Source organism: Somniosus microcephalus, unplaced genomic scaffold (genome assembly GCF_052327205.1).
Source record: "Somniosus microcephalus isolate GS21.2 unplaced genomic scaffold, FLI_Smic_1.0 unresolved_chr1, whole genome shotgun sequence".
In the NCBI taxonomy this organism is placed as follows: Eukaryota; Metazoa; Chordata; class Chondrichthyes; order Squaliformes; family Somniosidae; genus Somniosus; species Somniosus microcephalus.
Window position 1 is genome coordinate 40822666 of NW_028225179.1, and position 24982 is coordinate 40847647.

The following is a 24982-nucleotide window of genomic DNA, read 5'->3' on the forward strand; positions in this document are numbered from 1 at the left end:
CGAGTTATTATAATCTGTAATGCTCTGCCTGAAATGGTGCTGGAAGCAGATTCAATAGTAACTTTCAAAAGGGAATTGGATAAATACTTGAATTGGAAAATTTTGCAGGGGTATGGGGAAAGAGCTGGGAATAATTGGATTGCTCTTTCAAGAGCACGACGGGGAAATGGCCTCCTTCTGTGATGTATGATTCTCTAATTATCTGAAAGGTTTTATTGAAGGATTCATGTAAATGAGGCTGTTATTTGCCTGCTCCACTATCTCAGTTTATTTCTGTGTACAAGTGCCTGTTCTGTTTCAACCTCATTGAAATGATTCGGGGTTCGGTACTAATGAAGCTCAAGTTAAACTCTGATATACGGCGTAGTGGCCAAGTGGTAAGGCGTCGGTCTCGTAAACCGAAGAGCATGGGTTCGACCCCCATCTACGCCTCGGGACATTTATCGCATTTAATTTGACATTTTTAATGTTTCTCCTTTTTATCTCTATCAAATACATTCATAACTTTGAACATTTCTTTCAACTCTCCTCTTGACATTCTTTGCTCTAAAGAGAAAAATCCCTGCTTCTCCAGTCTCTTTGCATAAATGAGGTCCCGCATCCCTGGTACCATTCCAATAAATCGATTCTGCACTCCCTCCAAGGCCTTGCCTTCTTTCGTAAAGTGTGGTGCCCAGAATTGAACGCAATACTCCAGGTGAGGCCTCACCAGTGCTTTATAAATGTTTAGCATAATTTCCTTGCTTTTATACTCTATTCAGCTATTAATAAAAGACAGGATCTCAAATCCGTTTACACAGCTTTCTCAACTTATCCTGCCACCTTCAATGATTTGTGTGCGCACACCCCATGTGTTCCAGTTCGTGCACCCTCTTTCAAATTGTACCATTTAGAGCTGGTTAATTAATTGCAGGGGAGAGCATTCTGAGTGGTTTCGGGGCCAGTGGTCTGCAGAGGGAGCCGATTAAACGAAATAATCGGCCCCATTAAAGTTCTACCATTTAGTTGACATTGCCTCTCCTCATTCTTCCGACCAAAATATATCACTTTGCACTTCTCTACGTTAACTTTATCTGCCATGTGTCTGCCCATTTCACCAGTCTCTTTCTCTTCATACTCCCCCTTTGTAGCTCTTACTATCTGCTTTGTGACCCTTTGCTGTTCTTTGTAACTTTCCCATTCACCAGGATCGCTGCAATGTTTTGCATTTGTGTTTGCTTCTCCTTTTATTTTAATGCGGTCTCTTACCTCTAGCCGCCCATGCCTATTTTTTGGCCAGTAAAGTTCTTGCCCCTCAGATGTTTAAACTGATTCAATTTCATCTTAAATTATTTCAGAACACCTCCCACTTCTGTCGTTTTACTTGTGAACAGATTTGCCCAGTTTATTGTGGACAGGCTCTGTCTTGTTGAAGACGGCCTTGCCAAAACGTAAAATCTTTGTAGCTGCTTTGCATTTCTCCCTCTCAAACATTGCGGTGAACTCGAACATGTTATGATCACTATTAAATACAGTTTCACGTACGCTAAATCTGATGAATAAATCTGGCTTGTTACTCATTACTAAATCTAATATGGCATGCCCCCTTCTTGGTTCTAGGACATATCGTTGTAGAAAACTATCCCGGACACACTTAAAAAACCTTTCTGATAAGTGCTAGTCTGCTTACCCCAATCTCTGTGAAAGTTAATATCCCCCATTAATACAACGCTGCCTTTATGACGCACTTGTCTAATTGCTGCATTTATACAATCTAGCACTTCAGACCAGCGACCAGGGAGCCTATACACAAATCCCACTGTCTTAATCGCTCAGTCTTAAATCGTTTCCTATTTCTTAATTCTAACCATAAATTCTCCACTGTCTGTTTACCTCTCGTTATATCCTCCTTAACATTGAATTGATTTCATCCTGAATCACTAAGGCTACTCCTCCCCCTGCACCATTTCCCTATCTTTCCTGTAGTCCTCCAGCAGCACCTCCGCCCCTTTGTATTCCCGCCATCTTGAGATTAAGGCTAATATTCCATGAACCTAGCATTTTTTTGTACGTGTCCGGTAGTTTGAAGTAATTACTCTACGTGGACTATTAAATCTCTCTGCTCCTCCACAGTTCCTAACTATTTGCCATTTTGAAATTACTCTAATCCACCCGTCAGCCACAGTTTTGCCCATTCACTTAAAGTATCAATGTTCCCTTGCAAATTTCTGCTTCCATCTACACTACTTACTGTGCTGCCTAACCTGGTGCCGTCAGCAAACTTGGACATATGATGGAAGTCATCGAACTGTGAAAGAGGGCTCAGAATGGGAATCGAACTTTGGGCTGGCGTGAAAGGGCGTTGGTATTCGGAATGTACAAAATACAGTCCCCAATGCTCCGCTTATCTGCAGCAGACCGAACGTAATTCGTAATATATGTTCGATCCTTATTGGTTGCTGTAACCTGATGCTGTAGCTCGGTGAATCATTGTTTCAATATGGAAAGGGTTTTGCCTCTGTGGGACAATCAGTTAACACGGTCGGCCGTGAGCTCAAAAATTAATGGTTCTACGAACGATCGGGTAATCTTTACATTATTGGCTCACAGTTTCAGATTTCAACGTGTGTTTTGACTGAAAGGAAATGTGCTACAAACATTGCCAGCTGGGCAGAGCTGACATTCCCACCATTAACCCTGCGATCGGAAGCAGGCACATCAAAAATATATAAAAGCCTGAGATTGGCTTCACGGAAATCAGATTTCATCTTAGCAGACAAGTCTCCGAAAGGCCAATGGGAGGCTGTACTGGTTGCAGGAGAGCTGGTTAGCTGTGACATGCATATTTCCGCAGTGAGCCAGACCAGACTCTATCCAGGTTTCCACAATGAAAGTCACACCGTTTATTTTGGAAAAGCAAAATGATACTTACATCCTGACTGGTTTCAGTTGATATTTGAGAGATCATTATAAGATCCTGCAGGGCTGCCTCGGTTAATAACAACTGTCCGAAGCTGCATTTCAGACATGCCATCAAATCCATCGTTTTGTTGCCGTTTTCCAGAACCCCGAATGAGTGAGGCCGCGAAAAGCAGCTCTCTTCAATCACCCGCTGCTGGCAAGAAGCCGCGAATGTGGCCTCAGTCAGCACATTACAGCCCACCTCTGGTGAACAAGATACCACTGAAGCAGAGTTGTGCACAACTTTGCATCTCTCGCCTATAGGTGACGTTGTGGAGGTCGATATTATAGAATGGTAGAATATTACAGCACAGAAGTGGGCATTCGGCCCATCGTGCCTGTGCCGGCTCTTTGAAAGAGCGAAACAATTAATCCCACTCCCCTGCAATTTCACCATAGCCCAGTATTTTTTTCAAGTAGTTATCATATTACATTTTCAAAGTTACGATTGAATCTGCTTCCACTACCCTTTCAGGCAGTGCATTACAGATCTTAAATATCGCTGCGTATTAATGTTTCCTCATCTCTAAACATAACAGAAGTCTTTCATCCCTTGTGCCATTCTAGTAAATCTCTACTGCAGACTCTCTGAGGCCTTTACATCCTTCCTCACTGTGGTGCCCAGAATTTGCCACACTACTCAACCTTATGCCTAAATGATGTTTTATGAAGTTTGAGCATAGATTCCTTGCTTTTGTTCTCTATTTCTCTGCTTATAATATCAAGGATCCCGAATGCCGAATGCTGTCCTGCTGAATATTTAAAATGTTGCCAACCCAGCAGCAAACTTTGAAATTTGCTCCCGATACCCAAGTCCAGGTCATTTATATATAACAGGAAAAGTGATGGTGCTAATACCCACCCCTGGGGGAACCTACTGCAGCGAAGGCAGCGCATTGCTGTCCATCCTTGGGAAGCAAGATACAATATGGCCTGGCGAAGCCTCCTCATACACCGAGCACAGCGACATAAAATCCGTGGAGATTGAATCCAGGTCAATCGGCCTTCCAGCAACAGTTGGCGAGGACCAAATGAAATGAAACGTTTTACTTGCCTCAGTGAGGAAATCACTGGATAATGTTACAGGAAAAAAACAGAAAATGCTGGAAATACTCAGCAGGTCAGCCAGCATCTGTGAAGAGAGAATCAGAGTTAACGTTTCGTCAGAACTGGAAAAAAGCAGGAGAAAGAACAGATTTTAAAGCAAGTGTAGGTGCTGGGAAAGGGGGAGGGAATGAAAGAACAACAAGGATGGTCTGTGATAGGATAGGAGGCAGTAGAGGGTAAGAGACATTAACCGATATTCAAGGCAAAAGGAGCTGGTAATGGGGCAGCTTAAGAAACAAAAGATGGCTCTAGATGAAGTGTAAATTGCCCTGACAGAAGGAAAGGCAGCTGCCATGTGGGAGCGAAGAAAATAAAACACAAATAAACAAGAAAGAAGTGTGGAAAAAAATATACATGCTAGGTGCCGATGTTATGGTGTGAAATTGTTGAACTCTATGTTGAGTCCAGAAGTCTGTAAAGTGCCTAATCAAAAGACGAAGTGCTGTTCTTCGAGCTTACTTTGAATTTCAGTGGAACAATGTAAGAGGCCTAGGACGGTGAGGTCTGAGCGGGAGTGCAGCGGAGAATGACAGTGACAGGCGACCGAAGCTCCGGGTCACCCTTACGGACTGAATGGAGGTGTTCTGCAAAAGGCCACCCAATCTGCGTTTGGTCTCCCCAGTGTACAGAAGACCCCATCGTGAGCATCGAGTACACTATAGTAAATTGCAAGAAGTACAAGTAAATCGCTGTTTCACCTGGAAGTGATGTTTGGTGCCCCTGACAGTGGGAAGCAGGTGGTATAAGGGCATGCATTGCATCTCCTGCGCTTGCACGGGAAGGTGACGGGTGAAGGGGAAGAGGTGATTGGGGTGATAGGGGAGTGGACCAGCGTATCGCGGAGGGAGCGGTCCCTTCAGAATGGTGAAAGGGGAGGTGAGGGGAAGATTTGTTTGGTGGTGAGATCACGCTGGAGGTGGCAGAAATGGTGGAGGATGATCCGTTGAATGTGGAGGCTGTTGGGGTGAAAGCGTAGGGGAACCCTATGGTGGTTGCAGGAGGGAGGGGCAGAGGTGAGGGCAGAAGTTCGGGAGATAGAACGGGCATGGCTAAGGGCCATGTCAACCACAGTAGAGGGGAATCCTCAGTTGAGGAAAAATGAAGACATGTCAGAGGAACTAGTATGGAAGGGGGAATCGTCAGAGTAGATGTGGCGCAGATGGAGAAACTGGGAGAATGGAAGAGAGTCCGTACAGGAAGCAGGGTGTGAGGGAGTGTAGTCCAGGTAGCTGTGGGAGGAAGTGGGCTTATAGTGAATGTTTGTCAATAACCTATCCACAGAGATGTTGACTTAGAAGTCGAGGAAGGGAAGGGAAGAGTCAGAGATGGATCATGTGAAGGTGATGGACGGGTGGAAATTGGAAACAAAGTGAAGGAAATTTTCTCGTTCAGGGCGAGAGCAGGAAACAGCACCGATACAGTCATCAATGTTCCAGAAAAAGAGGTGAGGGAGGGGACGTGAGTAGGATTGGAACAGTAAGTCAGGATGACCAGTCGATCTCAGGTGTTTAGGTCGGGGTTGCTCCTGGAGGTGTGGGCTCGCATCCCACTTCTGACGTTTAATCCTTTGTTGAAATAATACGATTTTGCAAGAGGTCATTTTTCGGCCCTTTTGATTATTGCTTCCAGAAAACGAAGCCGACTTCCATCCACGGCAGATTTGTTTTATTGGTTGTAAGTGTGTATTGTGTTGGGAGTAAACAGAACAGGGCCCGTGGAATCAATCCATTATGCTCAAATTTGCAGTAATCCACGCAAGAAGTTATCGGACAGGACCGAAATCAGTCCACAACAATCTCCAGCGGTTCTGGAAGAAGGTCACTGCAAACCACGATATTGATATCAAGCCTTTAAAGACATCAATTAATGTCTTTCTTAGCAATCAATTACCTGTGGTCCTTGTAAATGTAATCGGATGTGTCCATGTTAGATAAAGATGTATTTGTGAGTTGCTGTTGTGCTGAATGTAAGTGATTTTGCGTCTCTGTAGTTTGCTGATATACTTAGATGTGTCTGTATTATCTATATATATATAAAGCGGTCGATCTGTCTGTCCTTCTGTCTGTCTGTCCTTCTGTCTGTCCTCACGTGTGCGTCTGCCTGGTATGCGCTCGAAAGTTATAGAGCGTACCTACGCGTGCGTTACGTCAAAAGAAAGCTTACCTCTTCCAAAACGGTCTTAAGCGTATTTACATTTCAGCCGGGCAAAAATCGCGCCCGCGGTATCCGAAAAACCTTCAACATTCCGCTCATTAGCATCTCATTATCCGCTCATTAGCGACAGAGTGACCTCGAGGTTTGGTGACCTGACGGTCGACCAATCGGTGCGTGTGTGGGCGGGCCTTATCGTTCTGAACTGAGGTGAGTAGCCGCCATCTTGCTTCCATTCTTTTTCCTGCTTTCTGCTTCTTTCTTTTCAAATATACATTTCCAGCAAAATAAAACTGTTTTTATTAAATTGATTTAAATAAACTAGACTCATTTGTAAGTATTTTCTCTAACCTGAAGATTTTTTTTCCTACCTTTCCCCGTTTTTGTTAGGCCTGAAAGCCTGGGCCTTTCTTGCCCAGCCAGGCCCGAGCAAGGTAATTGTCCCACGGTTTCTGCAAAGCTCCTCACCAGCCACCCCCCCCCCCGCGCCCCCCCCCCCGGTGTCACGTTACCCGGGGCAACGGCGTCAGCCACGAGGGTCAGGGTGCGCGCACAGCAGGAGCAGCTGAGACATGGCGTCTCTCTGTTCCCCGCTCGGCTCGGGCGGGGGGTCGGCGGGGCTCTCGGGAGTGCGGATCTCGGCCGGGGCTTCGTGAGCGGGAAGGGTTACCCCGGCAACCGGGTCCGCCGGCAGTCTCTCACAGCCGCAATCGGCGATCTTGAAGCCAGCTCGGGAGGGCGGGGCTCCGGAGGGCGGGGGGCCGGTGTTAGGAAGATCGGGTATCCGGAGATCGGTGGTGGGGTTGGTGGGGGGTGCCAGGGTGAGCCTCGGGGGGGCAGGGATCAGGGGGCTCGGGAGTTCGGGGGGGGGCGAGCCTCGGGGATCAGGGGGCTCGGGAGTTCGCGGGGGGCGAGCCTCGGGGATCAGGGGACACGGGGATTCTCCCCCTTATCCTCCCCTTCCCCTCCCTCTCCCCCCTCCCTCTCCCCTCCCTCTCCCTCCCTCCCCTCCCTCCCCCTTCCCCCTCCCCCCTCCCCTTCCCCTTCCCCCCCTCCCCCTCCCCTTCCACCACCCCTTCCCCCTTCCCCCTACCCTTCCCCCTCCCCTTCCCCCTTCCCCTTCCCGCCCTTCCCCTTCCCCCCCTTCCCCCTCCCCTTCCCCCCTCCCCCCCTTCCCCCTCTCCCCCCCTTCCCCCTCCCCTTCCCCCCCCTTCCCCCCTCCACTTCCCCACCTTCCCCCCTCCCCTTCCCCCCTGCCCTCCCCCCTGCCCTTCCCCCCTCCCCTTCCCCCTCCCCTTCCCCCCTCCCCTTCCCCCCTCCCCTTCCCCCTTCCCCTTCCCCCTCCCCTTTCCCCCTCCCCTTCCCCCCTCTCTTTTCCCCCCCTTTTCCCCCCAATCGCTCTCTCTTCCCCCAGTCGCTCTCCCTCTTCCCCCCAGTCGCTCTCTCTCTTCCCGCAGTCGCTCTCTCTCTTCCCCCCAGTCACTCTCTCTCTTCCCCCCAGTCGCTCTCTCTCTCTCTTCCAACAACAACATTCCCTCGAAAACGCCTCGGCACCGCCGGGCACTTCAGCTAGTTATTAATGTATTGGTGGGTGATCTGTGTCAGTTATAAATGTATTTCTGAGGTCTGAAAATGTCCAGTCCGGCGCGATTCTACCTTCTCATTGCCCCACGTGGCGTACGGTAGACTATCTGTTCCATTCGGATTCAACATTTGTTTTTAGTAACTATGTTGACATTTAGAAATGTGATAATTATAAAAAAAACAACTCTTGTTCCACCAGCCTCTCTGACACCACTTCCGCGTCACATAATCTCTCTGCTACCTCCCAAGTGTCCCTCAATCTTTCTGATACAACCTGAGTGTTCATTACCCACTCTGATATCTCCATAGCATTGCTCACCCTCGCTGATAGATCCTCAGTGTCTCTTACACTCTTTGAAACATCCGAAGCGTCCCTTACGCGCTCTGATACATCCTGAGAGTCTCTAACCTCCCTGATACCGCCACAGAGTCCACTACTCTCTCTGGTATCCACTCAAAGCCCTCATACCCCCTTGATACTATCTCAGGAACTCTTCAATTCCCTCACATCCTCTGAGCTGACCTTTGCTCTCGCAATCCCCTCTGAGAAACTTTTAGACTCCCTGATACCAGGTGCAAAGAGTGTTTTGAATGCCGTGGCTCAGGCCAATATGGGCGGAACCGGCTGACTTCACAGTGTGTGTAGGAAGGTTAAGTGGACTTTGTGTGTGAGAAGACCACCGAAACGTTTTGCTTGGAGCTCCGCCCTTGAGGCAAGTTTTGTGTTGTCAGGTAAACTGCTACAGTGAAAGCACAAAATTAAAAACAGAAAAAGCTGGAAATATTCAGCAGCTCAGGCAGCATCTGTGAAGAAATATTCATTTTACCAGGGCATCACTGCCCACTGTGACTGATACTTCACGTGGGTCATAACTTACAATTTCAACACCTCCGTGCAAGGAACAGTTTGGGCCGAAATGAGGTCCTTGCTGATTTGAGAAAATAGAGCGAGGCAGCAAAACAAAACTCCCCACTGCGGATTGGGCAAAGACGGCACTCAGATGCCTTGGATGTGTTGAAGTAATGAAAAAAAATCTAGTCTGAAATGCAACAACGCTAGAATTCGAAACCCTGCGTGTAGAGCGGAGTCGATTAACGGTCCAGCTCCTTAACCGCTCAACCACCGCGCCCCGTAAACACAGCACAGAGAGATCTTTTCTTTCCTTCTTTCTGAATGCAAATCCCTGGACCCAAAGCAAAAGCAACAGGAAAGTCAGCTTTCAGTTGCCAGTTCCCAGCATCAGAAGTGAGATAGCAATGACGTGCAAGCCTGGCTGAGCGTTCTAAAGCGCTGGATTTAATTTTCAGTCTTTTCAGGGGAGTGGATTCAAATCCCACCGCTGCCACAATTTTATTTATTTTCGGGTTTTACCAAAGAAATGCTCGCTGCAAAGTTCAAAATAAAAATATATGATATTGGAAGCATTGATTGGGTCAAGCAGCATCTAGTGAGTCATACTCTTCATCAACAATCCCTTTATTAAGCGGTATCGTGCGTGGCAATGCTATTCTTTTTATTCCCTCCTGGAATGTGAGCATCGCTGACAAGGCAAGCAATTATTGCCCATCCCTCATTGGCCTTGAGAAGGTGGTGGTGAAATTCAACGCAGGCCTCGCAGCCACTGGAGCCTTCATCCAGAATGGGAACTGATGCAGGCACAGTTACTTTTAAAAGAATTGTAGCCTTTTCACACGAGAACAAACTCACCCCTGGAGATTCTATAAAAATAGGCCGCGCTGGGAATCGAACCCAGGATCTCCTGTTTACCAAACAGACGCTTTGACCAGCCAATCCACGGGACCCAATGCTGACGCAATTTCTCGCCCCCACTCACTGATGTCTATCAGCTTCCGGTCGCAGTCTTCTGGACTCTCAGGCCGTTTCTTATTTCTCCAGCTCTCTTGTCTATTCCGCCATATGTCCCATTGCTCTCTGTAACTCCCGCTTAATTTATCTCAGTGTCAATCTGTGAGGTGATTCTGAATGATTACCCTATGTTTGTGTCTTATATGAAATAAATGGGGGGATCAGACAACTCTTCCTCTGACACTGGGGAACAAATAAGCCAACAGTTATAACACGATATTGTTTACTGTGATGCAGCAAATACAATATTCCATCTTAAAAGTTTCAGTTTCAATTCTGGGCAAAAGAAACTGACTCCAACGTGTTTCCAATAGCCTGCCTTTTAATCTGACGTCACAAACGCCACCATTGCACCTTAAGGTGATTCATAACTAATAAACAGAGAAGTCAAGCACTGAAAGGGTATTTGTAGAAAGGGTTGTGAGACTGTGGAATGCACTGGCCCAGCAAGCAGCAGATTTAAAACAAGGTTTAAAAACCGGCAGCCTGTGGGAGGAAGAGGGCAGAGAGGCAAGAGAGACACAGGAAAGATCAACTTGGAAACTATTGACCCCGAATCTACTTTAAATCCCCCCACTGCATTTCAACCCATTTAATGTCAGATTCACAAATTGATGCATGTGAGCAATATAGGACATTTATCGCTGTCTCTGGTCTAAAATAACTGCTTTATTATTTGCTCCCACCCGCTGTGTTTAGGCTCTACCCTGAATATTTATCTCCGACCTAGAATCAGTTTGTAATCTGGAGACAAGGTTTCTGCAGGCGGCGGGCAGGGAGCAGAGGCTGTGACTGATCTGAGTCATGTGGGAGCAGAACACAATGTTTCTGCTGTTTATTTTCATTACCCTGCAGAATATTCCATACTGTTCTCAACATCTTACATACCGTTAAATATCGGAAGTTTTCTTTTATTGTAATGATCGCTGCGATTCTTCTGGACTTGCTGAATTTGCAGCAAATTAAATATCACAAAACCATCATCGCCAACAATAAACAGGGTCAGCGATTTGAGAATTTAGTATCTTGGAGCCGATATTTTCGCGGCTGCGATGGCCGAGTGGTTAAGACGTTGGACTTGAAATCCACTGGGGTTTCCCCGCGCAGGTTCGAGCCTTGCTCGCAGCGGGTTTTCTCATTATGATAATTAATTACTTCAAATAAATTATTTTCTTCAATCTGCTGCCTCTGGGAGGATATTGGAATTTTCAATGCCGGTTTTCAGGAAACCAAAGGATTGCCGAGACAACTGGATCACTTACTTCAACAAGGTTTGCTGACCGAATTCCAAAAGTTATCTGCAGATTGTCTGGAAGCTCCAGATAAGGAGGCCTCGACAGTCTCTGAGGTACCTTCCCATACACTCGCTGCTGTCCGGTAGCATCAGTCTGTGTAACCATGGGAGAGAGAGAATGGAAAGTCACTGGAAGGCATGTTTCTGTCAGCAGCAATGTTACAAGAGCAGCCATTCTAAAGTGAAAAGCAGGAGACAGGCCAGCAGACAGACAAACGGAGTGGAGATCAGGAAGACTGACCAGAAAAAAAACAAGGAGGACACCAACTCATAATTCATCTCTCCCTCTCCCGAAGCAGAAGAATTGAACATTCTGAGTTTTGAGTTGCACCACTGAGGTTGTACAAGTCTCTCTCTGTAAAACTTGTACTATTATGTCAATAAAACGATTTGTTTGAAAAGTTTGAAGCTTCATTTCCCAAGGAATTTTCTGAATCGGGCTGCATTGGTTCCGAAGGCCGGCTCTGCTTTCGCAGAGCTTGACTGTCGGGAGGTCTCGCAGGTCTAAATGTATCGACTGGTTTCAAAGCACCAACTCAGATTGGGGCGTATGGGACATGTGGCCCAGGAAGAGTGTTGGTAGCAGAGCACACTTAGCAGTTTAAGTGGCTGAAAGTGAATGTTAGATTAAGGAAATACCGCAGGAAAATTATAATGAAATTGAAGGGGGAAAGTAAAGGAGAGCTATTGATTGTGGAAGGAAGAAAAGTCTGCGTTATGTTTCGGTTTGGAGCCGAAGTTGCTGCGGCCAGAATGCAGATTATTAATCACTATAGGAGCACGGCACCACACATCAACAACTGGAGCTCTGCAAAGTATCGCATGGCACTGCTTAGGAAACATGGATTTTTGATGAAGAGTCCAAAATCAGCACCGCCAGAAATACAGAAGCGGTGAAATTCAACGGAGGCCTCGCAGCCACTGAAGTCTTCATCCAGAATGGGAACTGGTGCAGGCACAGTTACATTTAAAAGAATTGTAGCCTTTTCACACGAGAAGAAGCTCACCCCTGGAGATTCTACAAAAATTGGCCCCGCTGGGAATCGAACCCAGGATTTCCTGTTTATTAGACAGACGCTTTGACCAGCTAAGCCACGGGACCAAATGCTGGCACAATTTCTCGCCCGCACTCACTGATGTCTATCAGCTTGCGGTCACTGTCTTCTGGACTCTCAGGCCGTCTCTTATTTCTCCAGCTCTCTTGTCCATTCCGCCATATGTCCCATTGCTCTCTGTATCTCCCGCTTAATTTATCTCAGTGTCAATCTGTGAGGTGATTCTGAATGATTACCCTATGTTTGTGTCTTATCTATATATATAAATCGGTACTTCTGTCAGTCATTCTGTCTGTCATTCTGTCTGTCATTCTGTCATCGCCTGTGCGTCTGTCGGGCTATGCGCTCGAAAGTTACAGGGCGTACCTACGCGCGCGTTACCTCCAAAGAAAGCTGACGCTTCAGAGATGGTTTTAAGTGTATTTACTTTTCAGTCGGACGAAAAGTGTTCGCGCCTTATGTAAAAAACCTTCATCAAAAAACCTTCAAAATTAAACTCATTATCTGCTAGCATTGATTGACTGACATCAAGGTTCCACCAGTCCTGTTCCATCACGATTGACCAATCCTACAGTACGGTCCCCTGATGGTTGGCCAATCGGTGTGTGTGTGGGCGGGACTATTCGTTTTCATCTCGGGGATGTGGCAGCCATTCTTTCACTAAGCTTCCAGCTCAAATGACTTCAGCTTCCAGCTATAACGAATATCAAAGTTAGTATCTCTTTTAAAAATAACATAAGATTTACCAAAAACGTTTTATAAGTACTTTCACTTTCATTTTTCAACCTTTTAAAAGGCAGACATACAGGGACACAGACAGGGCACTAAGCCTGCCACTCGATTTAAAATGTTGCCCAGCACCAGATTCACAAAGGGACACAGACAGGGCCCCAAAGCCAAAAGTAGTTTCACTTTCATTTTGCAAGCTTTTAAAAGGTAGACAGACAGGGACACACACAGGGCCCTAAAGCCTGCCACTCGATTTAAAATGTTGCCCAGCACCAGATTCACAAAGGGACACAGACAGGGCCCCAAAGCCTGGCACTCGATTTAAAACGCCTGCCCCAAAAGAGCCCCGGCAACGCCGGGCTCCTCAGCTAGTATGAAATAAATGGGGGGATCAGACAACTCTTCCTCTGACACTGGGGAACAAATAAGCCAACAGTTATACCAAGATATTATTTACTGTGATGCAGCAAATACAATATTCCAGCTTAAAAGTTTCAGTTTCAATTCTGTGCAAAAGAAACTGTGACTCCAACGTGTTTCCAATAGCCTGCCTTTTAATCTGACGTCACAATCGCCACCATTGCACCTCAAGGTGATTCATAACTAATAAGCAGAGAAGTCAAGCACTGAAAGGGTATTTGCAGAAAGGGTTGTGAGACTGTGGAATGCACTGGTCCAGCAAGCAGCAGATTTAAAACAAGGTTTAAAAACCGGCAGCCTGTGGGAGGAAGGGGGCAGAGAGGCAAGAGAGACACAGGAAAGATCAACTAGGAAACTATTGACCCCGAATCTACTTTAAATCCCCCCACTGTATTTAAACCCATTTAATGTCAGATTCACAAATTGATGCATGTGAGCAATATAGGACATTTATCGCTGTCTCTGGTCTAAAATAACTGCTTTATTATTTGATCCCACCCGCTGCGTTTAGGCTCTACCCTGAGTATTTATCTCCGACCTAGAATCAGTTTGTAATCTGGAGACAAGGTTTCTGCAGCCGGCGGGCAGGGAGCAGAGGCTGTGGCTGATCTGTGTCATGTGGGAGCAGAACACAATGTTTCTGCTGTTTATTTTCATTACCCTGCAGAATATTCCATACTGTTCTCCACATCTTACATACCGTTAAATATCGGAAGTTTTCTTTTATTGTAATGATCGCTGCGATTCTTCTGGGCTTGCTGAATTTGCAGCAAATTAAATATCACGAAACCGTCATCGCCAACAATAAACAGGATCAGCGATTTGAGAACTTAGTATCTTGGAGCCGAAATTTTCGCGGCTGCGATGGCCGAGTGGTTAAGGCGTTGGACTTGATAATCCAATGGGGTTTCCCCGCGCAGGTTCGAGCCCTGCTCGCAGCGGGCTATCTCATTATGATAATTAACTACTTCAAATAATTTATTTTCTTCAATCTGCTCCCTCTTGGAGGATTTTGGAATTTTCAATGCCGGTTTTAAGGAAACTAAAGGATTGCCGAGACAACTGGATCACTTTCTTCAAGAAGGTTTGCTGACCGAATTCCAAAAGTTATCTGCAGTTTGTCTGGAAGCTCCAGATAAGGAGGCCTCGACAGTCTCTGAGGTACCTTCCCATGCACTCGCTGCTGTCCGGTAGCATCAGTCTGTGTAACCATGGGAGAGAGAGAATGGAAAGTCACTGGAAGGCATATTTCTGTCAGCAGCAATGTTACAAGAGCAGCCATTCTAAAGTGAAAAGCAGAACACATTCCAGGAGACAGTCCAGGAGACAGACAAACGGAGTGGAGATCTGGAAGACTGACCAGAAAAAAAACAAGGAGGACACCAACTCATAATTCATCTCTCCCTCTCCCGAAGCAGAAGAATTGAACATTCTGAGTTCTGAGTTGCACCACTGAGGTTGTACAAGTCTCTCTCTGTAAAACTTGTATTATTATGTCAATAAAACGATTTGTTTGAAAAGTTTGAAGCTTCATTTCCCAAGGAATTTTCTGAATCGGGCTGCATTGGTTCCGAAGGCCGGCTCTGCTTTCGCAGAGCTTGACTGTCGGGAGGTCCCGCAGGTCGAAATGTATCGACTGGTTTCAAAGCACCAACTCAGATTGGGGCGTATGGGACATGTGGCCCAGGAAGAGTGGTGGTAGCAGAGCACACTTAGCAGTTTAAGTGGCTGAAAGTGAATGTTAGATTAAGGAAATACCGCAGGAAAATTATAATGAAATTGAAGGGGGAAAGTAAAGGAGAGCTATTGATTGTGGAAGGAAGAAAAGTCTGCGTTATGTTTCGGTTTGGAGCCGAAGTTGCTGCGGCCAGAATGCAGATTATTAATCACTATACGAGCACGGCACCACACATCAACAGCTGGAGCTCTGCAAAGTATCGCATGGCACTGCTTAGGAAACATGGATTTTTGGTGAAGAGTCCAAAATCAGCACCGCCAGAAATACAGAAGCGGTGAAATTCAACTCAGGCCTCGCAGCCACTGGAGCCTTCATCCAGAATGGGAACTGGTGCAGGCACAGTCACATTTAAACGAATTGTAGCCTTTTCACACGAGAAGAAACTCACCCCTGGAGATTCTATAAAAATTGGCCCCGCTGGGAATCGAACTCAGGATCTTCTGTTTACTAAACAGACGCTTTGACCAGCTAAGCCACGGTACTGCATGCTGGCGCAATTTCTCGCCCCCACTCACTGATGTCCATCAGCTTCCGTTCACTGTCTTCTGGACTCTCAGGCCGTTTCTTATTTCTCCAGCTCTCTTGTCCATTCCGCCATATGTCGCATTGCTCTCTGTATCTCCCGCTTAATTTATCTCAGTGTCAATCTGTGAGGTGATTCTGAATGATTACCCGATGTTTGTGTCTTATATGAAATAAATAGGGGGATCTGACAACTCTTCCTCTGACACTGGTTAACAAATAAGCCAACAGTTATAACACGATATTGTTTACTGTGATGCAGCAAACACAATATTCCATCTTAAAAGTTTCAGTTTCAATTCTGTGCAAAAGAATAGCCTGCCTTTTAATCTGACGTCACAAACGCCACCATTGCACCTCAAGGTGATTCATAAATAATAAGCAGAGAAGTCAAGCACTGAAAGGGTATTGGTAGAAACGGTTGTGAGACTGTGGAATGCACTGGCCCAGCAAGCAGCAGATTTAAAACAAGGTTTAAAAACCGGCAGCCTGTGGGAGGAAGGGGGCAGAGAGGCAAGAGAGACACAGGAAAGATCAACTTGGAAACTATTGGCTCCGAATCTACTTTAAACCCCCCACTGTATTTCAACCCATTTAATGTCAGATTCACAAATTGATGCATGTGGGCAATATAGGACATTTATCGCTGTCTCTGGTCTATAATAGCTGCTTTATTATTTGATCCCACCCGCTGTGTTTAGGCTCTACCCTGAATATTTATCTCCGACCTAGAATCAGTTTGTAATCTGGAGACAAGTTTTCTGCAGCCGGCGGGCACGGAGCAGAGGCTGTGGCTGACCTGTGTCATTTGGGAGCAGAACACAATGTTTCTGCTGTTTATTTTCATTACCCTGCAGAATATTCCATACTGTTCTCAACATCTAACATACCGTTAAATATCGGAAGTTTTCTTTTATTGTAATGATCGCTGCGATTCTTCTGGACTTGCTGAATTTGCAGCAAATTAAATATCACGAAACCGTCATCGCCAACAATAAACAGGGTCAGCGATTTGAGAATTTAGTATCTTGGAAACGATTTTTTCGCGGCTGCGATGGCCGAGTGGTTAAGGTGTTGGACTTGAAATCCAATGGGGTTTTCCCTCGCAATTCGAGCCCTGCTCGCAGCGGGTTTTCTCATTATGACAATTAACTACTTCAAATAATTTATTTTCTTCAATCTGCTCCCTCTGGGAGGATTTTGGATTTTTCAATGCCGGTTTTAAGGAAACTAAAGGATTGCCGAGACAACTGGATCACTTACTTCAAGAAGGTTTGCTGACCGAATTCCAAAAGTTTTCTGCAGATTGTCTGGAAGCTCCAGATAAGGAGGCCTCGACAGTCTCTGAGGTACCTTCACATACACTCGGTGCTGTCCGGTAGCATCAGTCTGTGTAACCGTGGGAGAGAGAGAATCGAAAGTCACTGGAAGGCTTGTTTCTGTCAGCAGCAATGTTACAAGAGCAGCCATTCTAAAGTGAAAAGCAGAACACATTCCAGGAGACAGTCCAGGAGACAGACAAACGGAGTGGAGATCTGGAAGACTGACCAGAATAAAAACAAGGAGGACACCAAATCATAATTCATCTCTCCCTCTCCCGAAGCAGAAGAATTGAACATTCTGAGTTTTGTGTTGCACCACTGAGGTTGTACAAGTCTCTCTCTGTAAAACTTGTATTATTATGTCAAAAAACGATTTGTTTGAAAAGTTTGAAGCTTCATTTCCCAAGGAATTTTCTGAATCGGGCTGCATTGGTTCCGAAGGCCGGCTCTGCTTTCGCAGAGCTTGACTGTCGGGAGGTCCCGCAGGTCGAAATGTATCGACTGGTTTCAAAGCACCAACTCAGATTGGGGCGTATGGGACATGTGGCCCAGGAAGAGTGGTGGTAGCAGAGCACACTTAGCAGTTTAAGTGGCTGAAAGTGAATGTTAGATTAAGGAAATACCGCAGGAAAATTATAATGAAATTGAAGGGGGAAAGTAAAGGAGAGCTATTGATTGTGGAAGGAAGAAAACTCTGCGTTATGGTTCGGTTTGGAGTCGAAGTTGCTGCGGCCAGTATGCAGATTATTAATCACTATACGAGCACGGCACCACACATCAACAACTGGAGCTCTGCAAAGTATCGCATGGCTCTCCTTAGGAAACATGGATTTTTGGTGAAGATTCCAAAATCAGCACCGCCAGAAATACAGAAGCGGTGAAATTCAACGCAGGCCTCGCAGCCACTGGAGCCTTCATCCAGAATGGGAACTGGTGCAGGCACAGTTACATTTAAAAGAATTGTAGCCTTTTCACACGAGAAGAAACTCACCCCTGGAGATTCTACAAAAATAGGCCCCGCTGAGAATCGAACCCAGAATTTCCTGTTTACTAGACAGACGCTTTGACCAGCTAAGCGACGGGACCTAATGCTGGCGCAATTTCTCGCCCGCACTCACTGATGTCTATCAGCTTGCGGTCACTGTCTTCTGGACTCTCAGGCCGTTTCTTATTTCTCCAGCACTCTTGTCCATTCCGCCATATGTCCCATTGCTCTCTGTATCTCCCTCTTAATTTATCTCAGTGTCAATCTGTGAGGTGATTCTGAATGATTACCCTATGTTTGTGTCTTATCTATATATATAATTCGGTACTTCTGTCTGTCATTCTGTCTGTCATTCTGTCTGTCATTCTGTCATCGCCTGTGCGTCTGTCGGGCTATGCGCTCGAAAGTTACAGGGCGTACCTACGCGCGCGTTACCTCCAAAGAAAGCTTACGCTTCAGAGATGGTTTTAAGCGTATTTACTTTTCAGTCGGACGAAAAGTGTTCGCGCCTTATGCAAAAAACCTTCAGCAAAAAACCTTCAAAATTAAACTCATTATCTGCTCGCATTGATTGACTGACATCAAGGTTCCACCAATCCTGTTCCGTCACGATTGACCAATCCTACAGTACGGTCCCCTGATGGTTGGCCAATCGGTGTGTGTGTGGGCGGGATTATTCGTTTTCATCTCGGGGATGTGGCAACCATTCTTTCACTAAGCTTCCAGCTCAAATGACTTCAGCTTCCAGCTATAACGACTTTCAAAGTTAGTATCTCTTTTAAAAATAATATAAGATTTACCAAAAACGTTTTATAAGTACTTTCACTTTCATTTTTCAACCTTTTAAAAGCTAGACATACAGGGACACAGACAGGGCCCTAAGCCTGCCACTCGATTTAAAATGTTGCCCAGCACCAGATTCACAAAGGACACAGACAGGGCCCCAAAGCCATAAGTAGTTTCACTTTCATTTTGCAAGCTTTTAAAAGGTAGACAGACAGGGACAAACACAGGGCCCTAAAGCCTGCCACTCGATTTAAAATGTTGCCCAGCACCAGATTCACAAAGGGACACAGACAGGGCCCCAAAGCCTGGCACTCGATTTAAACCGTCTGCCCCAAAACAGCCCCGGCAACGCCGGGCTCCCCAGCTAGTATGAAATAAATGGGGGGATCAGACAACTCTTCCTCTGACACTAGGGAACAAATAAGCCAACAGTTATACCACGATATTGTTTACTGTGATGCAGCAAATACAATATTCCAGCTTAAAAGTTTCAGTTTTAATTCTGTGCAAAAGAAACTGTGACTCCAACGTGTTTCCAATAGCCTGCCTTTTAATCTGACGTCACAATCGCCACCATTGCACCTCAAGGTGATTCATAACTAATAAGCAGAGAAGTCAAGCACTGAAAGGGTATTTGTAGAAAGGGTTGTGAGACTGTGGAATGCACTGGCCCAGCTAGCAGCAGATTTAAAACAAGGTTTAAAAACCGGCAGCCTGTGGGAGGAAGGGGGCAGAGACGCAAGAGAGACACAGGAAAGATCTACTTGGAAACTATTGACCCCGAATCTACTTTAAACCCCCCACTGTATTTCAACCCATTTAATGTCAGATTCACAAATTGATGCATGTGAGCAATATAGGACATTTATCGCTGTCTCTGGTCTAAAATAACTGCTTTATTATTTGATCCCACCCGCTGCGTTTAGGCTCTACCCTGAATATTTATCTCCGACCTAGAATCAGTTTGTAATCTGGAGACAAGGTTTCTGCAGCCGGCGGGCAGGGAGCAGAGGCTGTGGCTGATCTGTGTCATGTGGGAGCAGCACACAATGTTTCTGCTGTTTATTTTCATTACCCTGCAGAATATTCCATACTGTTCTCAACATCTTACATACCGTTAAATATCGGAAGTTTTCTTTTATTGTAATGATCGCTGCGATTCTTCTGGACTTGCTGAATTTGCAGCAAATTAAATATCACGAAACCGTCATCGCCAACAATAAACAGGGTCAGCGATTTGAGAATTTAGTATCTTGGAGCCGACATTTTCGCGGCTGCGATGGCCGAGTGGTTAAGGCGTTGGACTTGCAATCCAATGGGGTTTCCCAGCGCAGGTTCGAGCTCTGCTCGCAGCGGGCTCTCTCATTATGATAATTAACTACTTCAAATAATTTATTTTCTTCAAGCTGCTCCCTCTTGGAGGATTTTGGAATTTTCAATGCCAGTTTTAAGGAAACAAAGGATTGCCGAGACAACTGGATCACTTACTTCAAGAAGGTTTGCTGACCGAATTCCAAAAGTTATCTGCAGATTGTCTGGAAGCTCCAGATAAGGAGGCCTCGACAGTCTCTCAGGTACCTTCCCATACACTCGCTGCTGTCCGGTAGCATCAGCCTGTGTAACCATGGGAGAGAGAGAATGGAAAGTCACTGGAAGGCATGTTTCTGTCAGCAGCAATGTTACAAGAGCAGCCATTCTAAAGTGAAAAGCAGAACACATTCCAGGAGACAGGCCAGGAGACAGACAAACGGAGTGGAGATCTGGAACACTGACCAGAAAAAAAACAAGGAGGACACCAACTCATAATTCATCTCTCCCTCTCCCGAAGCAGAAGAATTGAACATTCTGAGTTCTGAGTTGCACCACTGAGGTTGTACAAGTCTCTCTCTGTAAAACTTGTGTTATTATGTCAATAAAACGTTTTGTTTGAAAAGTTTGAAGCTTCATTTCCCAAGGAATTTTCTGAATCGGGCTGCATTGGTTCCGAAGGCCGGCTCTGCTTTCGCAGAGCTTGACTGTCGGGAGGTCCCGCAGGTCGAAATGTATCGACTGGTTTCAAAGCACCAACTCAGATTGGGGCGTATGGGACATGTGGCCCAGGAAGAGTGGTGGTAGCAGAGCACACTTAGCAGTTTAAGTGGCTGAAAGTGAATGTTAGATTAAGGAAATACAGCAGGAAAATTATAATGAAATTGAAGGGGGAAAGTAAAGGAGAGCTATTGATTGTGGAAGGAAGAAAAGTCTGCGTTATGTTTCGGTTTGGAGCCGAAGTTGCTGCGGCCAGAATGCAGATTATTAATCACTATACGAGCACGGCACCACACATCAACAACTGGAGCTCTGCAAAGTATCGCATGGCACTGCTTAGTAAACATGGATTTTTGGTGAAGAGTCCAAAATCCGCACCGCCAGAAATACAGAAGCGGTGAAATTCAACGCAGGCCTCGCAGCCACTGGAGCCTTCATCCAGAATGGGAACTGGTGCAGGCACAGTCACATTTGAAAGAATTGTAGCCTTTTCACACGAGAAGAATCTCACCCCTGGAGATTCTATAAAAATTGGCCCCGCTGGGAATCGAACTCAGGATCTCCTGTTTACTGAGCAGACGCTTTGACCAGCTAAGCCACGGTACCGTATGCTGGCGCAATTTCTCGCCCCCACTCACTGATGTCTTTCAGCTTCCGGTCACTGTCTTCTGGACTCTCAGGCCGTTTCTTATTTCTCCAGCTCTCTTGTCCATTCCGCCATATGTCCCATTGCTCTCTGTATCTCCCGCTTAATTTATCTCAGTGTCAATCTGTGAGGTGATTCTGAATGATTACCCTATGTTTGTGTCTTATATGAAATAAATGGGGGGATCAGACAACTCTTCCTCTGACACTGGGGAACAAATAAGCCAACAGTTATAACACGATATTGTTTACTGTGATGCAGCAAATACAATATTCCATCTCAAAAGTTTCAGTTTCAATTCTGTGCAAAAGAAACTGTGACTCCAACGTGTTTCCAACAGCCTGCCTTTTAATCTGACGTCACAAACGCCACCATTGCACCTCAAGGTGATTCATAACTAATAAACCGAGAAGGCAAACACTGAAAGGGTATTTGCAGAAAGGGCTGTGAGACTGTGGAATGCACTGGCCCAGCAAGCAGCAGATTTAAAACAAGGTTTAAAAACCGGCAGCCTGTGGGAGGAAGGGGGCAGAGAGGCAAGAGAGACACAGGAAAGATCAACTTGGAAACTATTGGCCCCGAATCTACTTTAAATCCCCCCACTGTATTTCAACCCATTTAATGTCAGATTCACAAATTGATGCATGTGAGCAATATAGGACATTTATCGCTGTCTCTGGCCTAAAATAACTGCTTTATTATTTGATCCCACCCGGTGTGTTTAGGCCCTGCCCTGAATATTTATCTCCGACCTCGAATCAGTTTGTAATCTGGAGGCAAGGTTTCTGCAGCCGGCGGGCAGGGAGCAGAGGCTGTGGCTGATCTGTGTCATGTGGGAGCAGAACACAATGTTTCTGCTGTTTATTTTCATTACCCTGCAGAATATTCCATACTGTTCTCAACATCTTACATACCGTTAAATATCGGAAGTTTTCTTTTATTGTAATGATCGCTGCGATTCTTCTGGACTTGCTGAATTTGCAGCAAATTAAATATCACGAAACCGTCATCGCCAACAATAAACAGGGTCTGCGATTTGAGAATTTAATATCTTGGAACCGACGTTGCAGCGGCTGCGATGGCCGGTTGGATTTGGAATCCAATGGAGTTTCCACGCGCAGGTTCGAGCCCTGCTCGCAGCGGGTTTTCTCATTATGATAATTAATTACTTCGAATAAATTATTTTCTTCAATCTGCTCCCTCTGGGAGGATTTTGGAATTTTCAATGCCGGTTTTAAGGAAACTAAAGGATTGCCGAGACAACTGGATCACTTACTTCAAGAAGGTTTGCTGACCGAATTCCAAAAGTTTTCTGCAGATTGTCTGGAAGCTCCAGATAAGGAGGCCTCGACAGTCTCTGAGGTACCTTCACATACACTCGGTGCTGTCTGGTCGCATCAGTCTGTGTAACCATGGGAGAGAGAGAATGGAAAGTCACTGGAAGGCTTGTTTCTGTCAGCAGCAATGGAACAAGAGTAGCCATTCTAAAGTGAAAAGCAGAACACATTCCAGGAGACAGGCCAGGAGACAGACAAACGGAGTGGAGATCTGGAAGACTGACCAGAAAAACAACAAGGAGGACACTTACACATAACTCATCTCTCCCTCTCCTGAATCAGAAGAATTGAACATTCTTAGTTTTGAGTTGCACAACTGAGGTTGTACAAGTTTCTCTCTGTAAAACTTGTATTATTATGTCAATAAAACGATTTGTTTGAAAAGTTTGAAGCTTCATTTCCCGAGGAATTTTCTTGTATCATCGGGCTGCATTGGTTCCGAAGGCCGGCCCTGCTTTCGCAGAGCTTGACTGTCGAGAGGTCCAGCAGCTCTAAATGTATCGACTGGTATCAAAACACCTACTCAGATTGGGGCGTATGGGACATGTGGCCCAGGAAGAGCGGTGGCAGCAGAGCACACTTAGCAGTTTAAGTGGCTGAAAGTGAATGTTAGATTTAGGAAATACCGCAGGAAAATTACAATCAAGTTGAAGGGGGTAATTAAAGCAGGGCTATTAATTGTGGAAGGAAGAAAAGTCTGCGTTATGTTTCGGTTTGGAGCCGAAGTTGCTGCGGCCAGAATGCAGAGCATTAATCACTATACGAGCACGGCACCACACATCAACAACTGGAGCTCTACAAAGTATCGCATGGCACTGCTTGGGAAACATGGATTTTTGGTGAAGAGTCCAAAATCAGCTCCGCCAGAAATACTGAAGCGGTGAAATTCGACCCAGGCCTCGCAGCGACTGGAGCCTTCATCCAGAACGGGAACTGGTGCAGACACAGTTACATTTAAAAGAATTGTAGCCTTTTCACACGAGAAGAAACTCACCCCTGGAGATTCATTAAAGAAAGGCCCCGCTGGGAATCGAACCCAGGATCTCCTCTTCAATTAGACAGACGCTTTGACCAGCTAAGACACGGGGTCGACTGCTGACACAACTTCTCGCCACCACTCACTGATGTCGATCAGTTTCCGGTCACTGTCTTCTGGACTCTCAGGCCGTTTCTTATTTCTCCAGCTCTCTTTTCCATTTCGCCATGTGTCCCATTGCTGTCTGTATCTCCCGCTTAATTTATCTCAGTGTCAATCTGTGAGGTGATTCTGAATGTTTGTGTCTTATATGAAATAAATGGGGGGATCAGACAACTCTTCCTCTGACACTGGGGAACAAATAAGCCAACAGTTATAACACGATTTTGTTTATTGTGCTGCAGCAAATACAATATTCCATCTGAAAAGTTTCAGTTTCAATTCTGTGCAAAAGAAACTGTGACTCCAACGTGTTTCCAATAGGCTGCCTTTTAATCTGACGTCACAAATGCCACCATTGCACCTCAAGGTGATTCATAACTAATAAACAGAGAAGTCAAGCACTGAAAGGGTATTTGTAGAATGGGTTGTGAGACTGTGGAATGCATTGGCCGAGCAAGCAGCAGATTTAAAACAAGATTTAAAAACCGGCAGCCTGTGGGAGGAAGGCGGCAGAGAGGCAAGCGAGACACAGGAAAGATCAACTTGGAAACTATTGGCCTCGAATCTATTGTAAATACCCCCACTGTATTTAAACCCATTTAATGTCAGATTCACACATTGATGCATGTGAGCAATATAGGACATTTATCGCTGCCTCTGGTCTAAAATAAATGCTTTATTATTTGATCCCACCCGCTGTGTTTAGGCTCTACCCTGAAAATTGATCTCCGACCTAGAATCAGTTTGTAATCTGGAGACAATGTTTCTGCAGCCGGCGGGCAGGGAGCAGAGGCTGTGGCTGATCTGTGTCATGTGGGATCAGATGTGCGACGCCAACGTTAAAAAGGGGCTCACGAGGGACCTTTCGCAAATTTCAATCTACAATCCCTCAAGCGAGATTCATACCCATTCACTGAACTGTCACTCTGTCTGGAATACAGACCGAATCAACTGATTATCAAATGTATATTCAAATAGGTTTGCCATGTATTGTCCATTGCATTTTGACTGATTCAGGTAAGCAGAGTATTGGAGACAGCAGTTTTGCATTCCGAATACCAATGCTCTGTCACGCGTGCCCGCAGTTCCATTTCCATTCCAAACCGTCTTTTTACTGTCAATGATTTGCCCGGAATGTGCTTGGAGAAGTGTTAGAATCGCAGTACAGCCCTTCTCAATGTCGCTTCCTCTAAGTTTCCGCTGATGATTTTCACCAGTGTAAGATTCATCAGCTTGAGCTACTGTTTAATTTGTTCTCGGCATTAACTGTGCTGATCCTTTAACTTGTCCCACTGCACGTCATCTCCAAATTTGTCGATTGTACCTCGAGGGC

At 45.7% G+C, this 24982-nt stretch overlaps 3 non-coding genes across 3 annotated transcripts; all 3 read left to right on the plus strand.

Moving 5' to 3' along the window:
- The first annotated feature begins 360 nt into the window (after nucleotides 1-360).
- On the plus strand, nucleotides 361-432 carry trnat-cgu (transfer RNA threonine (anticodon CGU)). The gene has a single exon. It is a non-coding gene; the product is annotated as a tRNA-Thr (tRNA).
- Nucleotides 433-10695: 10263 nt separating this feature from the next.
- On the plus strand, nucleotides 10696-10777 carry trnas-uga (transfer RNA serine (anticodon UGA)). Its single transcript has one exon. It is a non-coding gene; the product is annotated as a tRNA-Ser (tRNA).
- Nucleotides 10778-19773: 8996 nt separating this feature from the next.
- Nucleotides 19774-19855, plus strand: trnaa-ugc (transfer RNA alanine (anticodon UGC)). The gene has a single exon. It is a non-coding gene; the product is annotated as a tRNA-Ala (tRNA).
- The last annotated feature ends 5127 nt before the right edge of the window (nucleotides 19856-24982 follow it).